We start from the raw sequence: 10457 nt of genomic DNA on the forward strand, positions 1-10457 counted from the left end.
AGTATATATATTTGTGACGTTTCCTTTTTCATATATATTTACCATGGGAATATTATGTTAATCTTAATGGCAATAAATTAGAAACTTAGAAGTAGATGTATTCCTTGACTACACAAATCATCAAAATTGATTCCAGAAGAAAGTAAATCAGAATAGTCCTGTATTTATTTAAAAAAAATAAAATTCATAATAAAACACTTTCTTACTACAGGAAAAATATGTGTAGTTTTCCATAGATGGCTCTTCGCTGGTGAATTCTTTCAAACGTTTTGAGAAGAAATATTACAAGTCTTATGCAAATATTTTGAGAAAAAGGAGGAGGAATAATTCCTTTCAAACTCTTTGTAGGAGGACGTTACTTTGTTGTTGGAACCAAATGAAGAATATTGAAGGAGGAAAAGTCAGATAAATTTTAGTAAAACATGCATTATATAGAGAACTGCAGGTGGCTGTGACAGGAAAAGAATTGAATTGCAGAGATAGAATGATGTAGATAAAACAATTAAATAAATTTAAGACTGATCCCCTGCCCCACACCCCCCCACACACACAGATTTTGAGGATAATGTTCTCTGGAAGGGAGAATGCATAACTCTGAATAAAAGTCCAAATTGGTTTAGAAAAATGATAAAATTGAAGATGTAGAAATCGAAGATATAGCTGACATAAATTTGGTGGTCAAAGGGAGAAAAGGCAACAAAATACCTTCATCTTACGTAGAAACTATCACCATATGACAAAATTTTTTAAAAATAGTACCTTATATCCTGAGAAGAACTGGAAATAATATTCTATTTTAATTATATTTTGGATGAAAGAAAGTGTCAAATAGCAAGTAATGCCTAAAATTAATAATTCAAGAGTAATCTAAATAACATCTTTAAAAATTAATAACAAACTGTTGGATATGTTTGCCTCTGTTGAGTGTGGTTTCTTTGTAGAAAAAAAATTAAAATTATTTTTAAGCCATCCTAAGATAGTTGACTTTTTCATTAAAAAAAAAGTGCATATATTATTTGAAAATTAAGACAAATGTACTGGAACAGGATTCCAGTAAAATTGAAAAAGTGCTAGAACATACTAGAACTAGGAGATATACCAATCAGCTAACCAATCCATCATAAAAGTAGTAGTAAACCTTTATTTTCATGTCAGAAGTAAAAAAGCAAACAAAAATTGTGTTGAAGCATTATTTCTTGAAGGAGCTTTCAGCCTAACCCAGGACACACACATATGCATATCTCCTCACAAATTACATGCAAGTTGAATAGACTTTCTGACCTCTGAGAGGTTAAACAGAATCAGATGTGTTAAAATAGTTTAAACTGTGATCTCAATGCTGAAAGAACCACAAAAGCTGTGTATTTTAAAATTATACAACTTAATATTAATTTACACTTAAAATATTTAACTATAAATATTTAAATTACTACTCTAAATGATAATTCCTAAATAAGCTGAAAATATTAATTTTTTAAGTTTCACAAATACTCTAGCCAACTGTGCTAAAGTGTATTGATAAAAAAGATGCTTTTCTGTTGTGACAGAGATTTTTGTCCATTTTGGGCAGACCAATGTTCTCACAGTTTATTTTATTTTTAAAGAAATCTCAGAGCTTAAGCAGATGTCCTGCAAGTCTCAGGAAATCTCCCACACCACATGATGGTGTTTAAAAGAGATTCTTGAAAAAGGAAAAAAAACTAAACCTTTAAAAAGGACTAATGTGTTTTACACCAGCCAGAATACGAATCAAGTACAAAAATATACAAGAATATTTCCCTTTGTTCCAAAAAAAATTAGTGGCTCTATTATAGCTATTAGACTGTTTTTTAGACAGTTTTCCTTATTGCTATTGTTTTGGATTAAATGGAAAACATTTCACTAAAATAAGAATTATATGTTTTCCATGCCTGTTTGTCATGTAACCATCAATTCAACCCAGCATCACTCTTGTCTGTAGAGCCTCCTAGAGTGATTATTCAGGGCAGTTCGCATCATAAATTTGTTTCCATTCAATGCCTCCTCGTTGCATTCAAGTTCATATTTTTAATATGGCTCCATGTACTTAATGATCTCTTACCTGTTTTTCTTCTCTTTCTTGCTTCTAGTGTTTCCATATACTCCTTCTTCTGTCTGGGAGTATCTCTGACTCCTTCCCACTGCTAAACCCGATGACCCTTCAGTTCCTCATGTGAGCTGGATGAAATCCTAAAATCTTTTCTAGATTGGAGATTGACATGAATGCTGGTTCAGGTTCAGTGAATTTGCTTTCTCTGTGTTTTGGTAATCACTAACAACTAGATGCCCTAAATGATGGAGACAAGGATACAAAGTAGAATATCACCCAGTGATCTCTTTGTTACTAAGCAAAGGGTTCAGACATTTGGGATTATGACAATTCGAGTAAACAAGGGATAAAAAATAAGGTTTGTCTGAAAAGCCCAGTCACTTTTATGCAATCTGTTAAAACAAATATTTTATCTACTTCCACAGAGAAAACTTTATTGAATCTTTAAACAGCTGCAACTTAGTATTTATCATATTTAAATCTGAAACTGTCCTCTTATACTCTAAACTTAATGAGCAAAGGGGTAAGGATGCTTTTTTTTTTTTAAAAATCTAAGAGTAGCTATCATTAGCAGTCACTAAAAATGTATTCATTCATATATCTTGAATATTTTCCATGTGTCTACTATGTATTAAAATTTATTGCTGGAAAAGGAACAGAGAGAAAGAGGCAATATCTTGGTAAAATCCTATCTTCATGAATTAAAAAAAAAAAATAGGAATAGTCTTCCAGGCAATAACAACTGATTACAAATGAGCAAGAATTTTTTTTGTTATAAATTGACTTCTCATGATTCAACTATCATGCCCCAAACCAACATTCCGAATGAGTCAGGCAAAAGAAAGGCATTTCGAACAATGACAAAACTGAAAAGAAAGTACCTTGTAGGAATCTATCTGAAGATAATTCTCAAAGAAATACTCTTAACGAAAATATATTTCGTTAAGAACATCGGTTTCAACAGGGAAGATAAAAGGTAGGGGAAGCAGTGGTGATGATCAACAGGTCTTGATAAGCATTTAATTAACTGAAGTGGATGAATGTGCAATATGAGTGGAGGCAGGATTCCTGTAGTGGGGGAAAAAAAAACATACAGGAAAGAAAAACTGGTAAATACCCTGGAACAAAAGTAAAATAAAATAAACTATGCCAGCAGAAAACAGGAAATTGGAAGGCAAATGAGATTAATGCTAAATTTCTCTAAAGGCATTATCTTATTTCAGAGTATTTCCCCAATAAATTTCATTCCTCATTAGTTATGCATGTTCTTCATTGCTTAGTATGTGAGCAGAGTATTCTTGACAGAGACAATAGAACTAAATTGTATGCACAACTTCTGCTGCTGAAAGGTTGTCAGATGATGGTGGGAAAAACACATTTTTAAATAGAGAATAGAAAAATGCTCAGGAAGCTGTGAACTTTAGAAGTGACTTTATGCATACAAATGGAAGACCAGCAAGACAGATGTTTTCTGGAAGGGGATCGGTATGTGGGGTTGGGGCGGGCAGTACTTTGTTAATAGGATTGAGTTTATTGTTTTAGGTTAAGTCTTAGCTCTCTGCTGTTTCCTGGAAGCATGGCCATCAGTGAAGCACTACCAGCTGCCACCGCAGACTCTTGAAGCAACTGTGGAATAGCAAATAGCTAGACTGTCCCTGAAAAAGTGCCAATTTGCTTCTCTCTCTCCAATCTCCTCTACACACACACACACACACACACACACACACACACACACACACACACGGAACAGACTTACTTTTACTTCATACTTTTGTAATTGGCAGGATGTAAATGTCTTTTTCTTACTATATCAAAGTCTAACATGTATCTGCATAAGAATAGTCCTTTCTTTAGACAAATAAACTGAACCCATCTCTGCATCAGAGAAAGGATTTAGATCTCAGTGCCTCGCTGCAAACACAGTCATTAGAATACAAGGATAATTAAGCAGTTTTCAAATCCAATGGGAAAGAATGGAATCAAATGTACCCTCAGCTGGCATGGGGAACTGGGAACTGGCATCTGTGGCTTATAATTCCAACCCTTATGTTGTAAGAGAAAATTCTATTTTCTCTTATTCTATTAGGGTCTATTTTCAATTGACCATTGTCTCTTTTCACTTGTTTCATTTACAAGCCTTGTAATTAACCTTCACCTAGAGGTTTCATTTGCAGAAATGGATGGAGTATTTTTGGCTGTGTTGTTTGAGGAGTGGAATGGGATCAATATAATCAATTAGATTAAAATAGGATGTATTCCAATTGTTCAAGGCAACTGGACACATTTGACATATCTTAGCATATTAAAGAGGAGATTGAGAAAATAAGTTAATTTCAATTTATAATAATGAAAGAGGAAATTGAATGAAAAACAAGGGAAAAAATCTCACAGAACTTTCTTTTGCCTCACTAAATGGAGTTGACAACTGTGCTGAGATTTCTAGTTCACTTGTTATCACTACCATCACTATCACTGGGTCACCTTGTCATATTTCACATTTGTTACACATATTTCTGTAGAAACCACAATAATCAGTATACATCCAGACAGGTTTTGCTGTCATCTCTCCAAAATGTTTATTGACAAAAATGGAAGCAACTGAATGTATTAGCCAAGATCAGAATCTTCAGAGTTCAATCAGTAGTTTTTTTGTTTTTTTTTTTTTAAAAGACATACGTGATGCATCTAAATGAGGTTAAATTTAAGAAATAGCAATAAAAAATGAATAATAATAATTCAGTGAAGCAAAGAAACATAAGCACATTTTCTGTGCAATTTATCCTCTTCAGTAATGGACGTGAAGTTGGAAGAAGTAGGTTAATTATTTCATCCATGAACCAAAAAAGAAATCAATTGAATATTTATATCTGTGGACAATTCCTACTTTGGACATGTTTTAGTAAGGTCAAATTCACTTATCTGTTGCTCTTATTTTCTCCTTTCTCTACCACTTTATGAAAAGATGAAGTCAGAAACAGCAAATCAGTTGACAAATTTCATAAACCAAATTACGAATTTTGCTAATTACGCTTTCATTTGTCACTTATATGATAGCATTAGAGATGATACAATAGAGAAAAAGGAGGAAATATGAGTGAGAAAAATGCATGGATAAAATAGTTCTAGATATAATTTACAAATAACTAGCTCCAAATAAAGGAGAAATTTCCATACAAATCTTCATATGTCAGAAAAATATACCATTTTTCTTAATTTATAGAATAATACTACAGATGCAAATAAGCACAAAACAAAAAGAAAAAAGAAAACCTGCAATGTTCTCATATTTTCCCTGATATTACTGGTTTTGTGTTATTAATAGACCTAAACAGCTTTTACTAGTATCACTCCCATGTCACAATGTGTTGACACATTATGTATTTTCTAACACATTTGGAATGCTAGGTTTCCCTAGTGAATCTCAGTATCTCAGAGGATGAAAACAAAATCTGAACACTGTCAGAAACATCCAAAACTGCTCTAAATTAGAGATTCAATGGACTGCCCAATTGCCTTGAGATGTTCATTATTTGAGAAGAAATAAACCTTTTTTTTTTTTTTAAGTTTTTACTTATTTAATTATTTAACTTTCATTTTTGGCTTACTGATATTATGTCTATCATTCTTCTTATTTCCTAGGTCACATAACCAACATAAATATCAGAAAATGGTAAACTTTAATAAGTAGAAAAATTACAAAGAAAAAAATAAATTATAAAATATTTCACTACTCACTGCTGTTTTCGTGAACCTTCCATCATTGTCTCTCTGTTGCATAAGTATATGAAGAAAACGAACGCACATATATGTCATTAAATATTCTTTGAATACCTGAATTTCAATAGCTACATTTTAGTCAGTATTTAGATATAATAATTCTGTATAGTTAGATATGTAAATTGCTTCTATCTTTTTTGCAGCCATGGTTGCCAAGTACATTCATGAATAAAAAATACTGTCTCCACTTCTTATTTCCTTAGTAGAGACTTATGTATATTCTAACTTTGCTTTAGAGAGAGAATGAAAGACAATAAGCCAAAGTTAAAAATGACATGAAACTCCAAGAGTTTGGGATTTCACACCCAGTTACATTGCTTAGCAGTCCTGTCAACTTTGGGAATTTACTTAAATCATTTGAATTTTGGTTTTCTGGTCTAGTCCAAGAAGAATATGAACTCTACTCTAAAGATTACCTGATGTGCCCTGTATAAGTTATTACTGTAATGTCTGACAAACTGTAGTGTTCATAATTGATAGATATTATTAATGAAACTTACAAGCACTGTGTTGTGGTTGAGAACTTGTCTTCTAGATCCAGACAGCTTGAATAAATACTGGCTCTTCCAACTCCACTGATTATGAAAACTTAAACAAGTTTTGAACCTTTTTGTGCCTCTATTTAATAATAATAATATCCAATCATCTGGCAAAGGTAATTTGGGTTGTATTATAAATAATACTGAAATGAACATGGGGTACATATATATCTACAAATATGTGTTTTCATATTTTTCAGATAGATACCCAGAAGAGGGATTTCTGGGTCATAAGGCAGCTCTATTCTTAATTTTTCGAGGATCTCCCATACTGTCTTCGATAGTGGCTGCTAAAATTCACATTCCCATCAGCAGTTCACGAGGGTTCCTTTTTCTTCACATCCTCTCCAACATTTGTTATTTTTTCTCTCGTATTGATAATAGCCATTCTAATGGGTTTGAAGTGGTGTCTCATAGTTTTGATTTGCATTTTCTTTATAGCTAGTGATGTTGAGCATTGTTTTATATATCTGTTGCCCAATTGTATGTCTTCCACGAAAAAGTATCTGTTCAGGTTCTTTGCCCATTTATTAATCAGTTTGTTTATTTTCTTCTTGTTTTGAATAGTTATCTTTCCCTTATTTATTTATGATAATTTCTAAATTACAATAATCTATTTTATTCCATTAACTCCTCATAACTATTTTTAACCATGTCTTACTATTTTAATTCCGTAGCTTCTATGTTTTCATGTCAGAGAGGACAAATCTTACAATTTGTTCTATTCTGAAACATTTTAGCTATTAAACTCATTTTTTATAACACTTTAGAAATATGTATGTTTATATGAATGAAAACATAGTAACTGTGTTAATGACAAAGTCAATATCTATTTGTGTCTTTTGATGCAATGACATTGGTGTTAACTTTAGTCATTTTGGAGAAGAGGGCATTTAAACTTTTTTATTGGTAAAAATCGAAATATTTATTGAACTTCCACAAAATTAAAAATATATATATATATATATTTATATATATATATATAGTATGGCTAAAGTTACTGGATTATTGGCTATCTGATTTTCATGTGACTCTCAATTTGAGAATATATTTATAACATTATGGAAATTAGATACTCAGAGAACAAAGCATAGTAATTTGTACCTTTCAAGTAATATTGTGAAAGATAGTATAGGATTCTATTTATAGTACAAAAGAGTTAAAGTCCTATATACCTTTTATCCAACTAGGAAGATCAGTAACTCCTTTAATTAGCCTAAGCAGAAATAATAAAAGTAGGAAGAAAACATCAAATTCAGTTAATCTTGGATAAAGAGGAGTACACAAGTTTTTGCCAAGAAAAACGTTATCTAAGCACTCCTGATATCATTGAAGGCAAGTATTTTAGTGATCTCAAAAATCTCTAAACAATTACCACTTATTCAGATACTTTACCTAGGAAAAAACATATATGAGAGCACTACATTATATATAAATAACTTTAAGGTCATTCTTGGATTATCTCACCTATAATGTTTTAAAGAACATAATCAACAGGTAAGAGGTTTGCTTCAATTAGTGCTAATTTCTTGCTGAGAAAATATATAAGCCAATTATCTAAATAATGTCAGTTTATGAGTGATGTTATTATGTCACCCAAAATAAGATTAACAGAGGAAAACATACACAATTTTCTATAAAAATCTTATAGTACTAATGTTTTTATATATGCAGCCTAGTTCTTATTGACTGCAAAGCTTTATTTACACATACAGTGGCATAATTTCAATATATACATAAATTTTATTAGATAATGGCAGTCTACATGATTTTCAATCAGGATTATGCTCTAAGACCACATATTGAAGAAAATTCCAAAACACACCAGATGCGCACTCGCACGTGAGCGCGCACACACACACACACACACACAGAACATGATAGTTTAAATTAATAACTTAAGATTTAGAAAAACACTGAGTTCAATTATAACATAAATATTTCCATAATCTATAATCAGAATATAACCATAAATCAACTGTGGTTCTGAAGTTTTAAGCCTCCCAACCTTCAGTAGGCAGACAACAGAGAACAGAGGAAAGGTTCCCTGTGTAATAAAAGTAAATAATTCCATTTAAGGTACAGGAGCAAAACAAGGCTCCCCACTCTGACACAGGTATCAGGGGCAAAAAACACTTCATAAGAAGTGAATAGGAAAAGCTTCTGCTTATCACTCCCTGAAGCTATGAATTATTGGGGAGTTTTGGGAGATGGGAGTTGAAACAAATCACCATGATTGCTTGGTGATAGACTCTACAGTATTCACTATCACCAAGTGACAATGTCCCCAAACAGCTTTTGTATTAATAGGAACTGAAGTTAGTTGAAGTCATTGCTAAAACTTCTAGACAGAGAAAGTAAAACACAGAGAAATAGAGAAGTAAAAGGGAAAATTAATTTATATCTAGAATGAGTTGCAACCACAAAAACTCGTGAATGATACAATATCATGAGAGAAAACCTAGTCGATATACTCCAAATTAAATTAAGTAACTACATAAAATTTATTTTTATTAAAGTGTATTTTGATCTTCAAAGGAAATGGATGAATAATTTAAGAGAACATAATATCAACAAAAATTGTATTATAAACACAAACAGAAAGAAATTAAAGTTATGTTTATATAATGTATATATGTATATAAAATGAATACAGAAGTGGTGGAGATATTAGTGTGTGTGTGTGTTTAAAAGAAAATCGAGGGCCTTAAGATAAATATAACAAGAATTCAAAAGACTGAACAGCGAGAGTAGCAACGTTTTAGCAAAAATGACTACAACATTTTATAATTAAGAAAATATATGAGACCTCAACTTAAAGGAACACTAGCTCAATCTAGTAGACTCATATTCTATGAGCTCTAGACTGAGTTAATAGGAAAAGTTTAAAAATTTTAAAATAATGAAACCCAGACAAGTGTCCCAAGCTTTAAATCCTCATCTGGAGTATAAAAGTAGATCAGATATCATAAATGTTTTTAAAATAACAATCAGTACCACATTGCAACCTATTCTGCTGTCTGCTTAAAGCAGGGGATTCCATCTGCCCACACTCAGAACAAAGAGATTCTGAATATATTAAACATTAGAATTCAATTTGTCAAAGACCATTGCATCTGAATATAGTTATCATTAGATAGTAAAAGTGAGACTATTAGTGTCCCGGTTAAAATCCTGTTCAAGGAAAGGAAAATGTAGTTTAAAAAAAAAAAAAAAAAAGGTCAGTCAGAAAGAAAAGAAATGCTCATTGTAATTTTTCAAGCCATATTCTTCACATATCTAAATTACTTTTTTATATACTTTAACAATTTAGGTTCATTTTATATTTCAAGATTTTGATCACTATTTAGGACCACTGGAGGAATATTTATAAAGAGAGGAATAACACACTCAAGAGTAAATAATGCCCTTGTGACTGAAGGAGTTAATATAACTTCTAAAGGAAATTAACTTTGTAGAAGATAGTACTTTAGAGCTTCTGACTTTTTTTTCTGTCCTGATGAGGGCCAAAAAATCCCATTAATGCTGCTGTTTACTTCATATTACAACTAGTTCAGAATATTTTGTTTTGGGCAAGGGGAAAAATAAGCAGAAAACACAACAGATATTACCATGCAACTATCTTAAAGCACTTTGTCTCAAACATTTAACATACATCTTATCCCTCTCCCTTCTTTGCATGGATCTATTCTCTTTGAAGACATATGGTTTGCATACTAAAATTAAATTGAAAATTTTTAAATATAAACAATTATCAGATTATACATTCGACCCCTAATCAATTATATTCAAGTGAAGGATGGTTAACTCAATGAGAAAAGAAAGGAGAATTTTTGAGAAATCCACAGCTATGTTCTTCCTGATATTTAAATTGCTGACAGGACCAAAAATATACCTAGGAATATCACTTAGTACAGCTAGCAAAAGTCAAGGGAACAGATATTTAAGTGGTAAATAGTAGGAGGTCACACGCTAGTGATTGCACACACATATGCTGGAAACCAACGAGATGTCAGGGGGAAACATAAAGTTCAGCCAAACTAATACAACAAAGAATCTATACACAAGCATAT

General features: G+C 31.6%; 1 long non-coding RNA gene across 1 annotated transcript in view; it reads right to left on the bottom strand.

Annotated features, from left to right (window-relative positions):
• Positions 1-2381, bottom strand: part of LOC112475830 — a 66086-nt gene extending 63705 nt beyond the window's left edge. The window contains exon 1 of the long non-coding RNA XR_003044902.1: positions 2081-2381. This is a non-coding gene — a long non-coding RNA (uncharacterized LOC112475830). The remainder of the gene's footprint in view (positions 1-2080) is intronic.
• Positions 2382-10457: the final 8076 nt, after the last annotated feature.

The sequence above is a fragment of the Pteropus alecto genome, unplaced genomic scaffold (assembly GCF_000325575.1).
Source record: "Pteropus alecto unplaced genomic scaffold, ASM32557v1 scaffold152, whole genome shotgun sequence".
Lineage (NCBI taxonomy): Eukaryota > Metazoa > Chordata > Mammalia > Chiroptera > Pteropodidae > Pteropus > Pteropus alecto.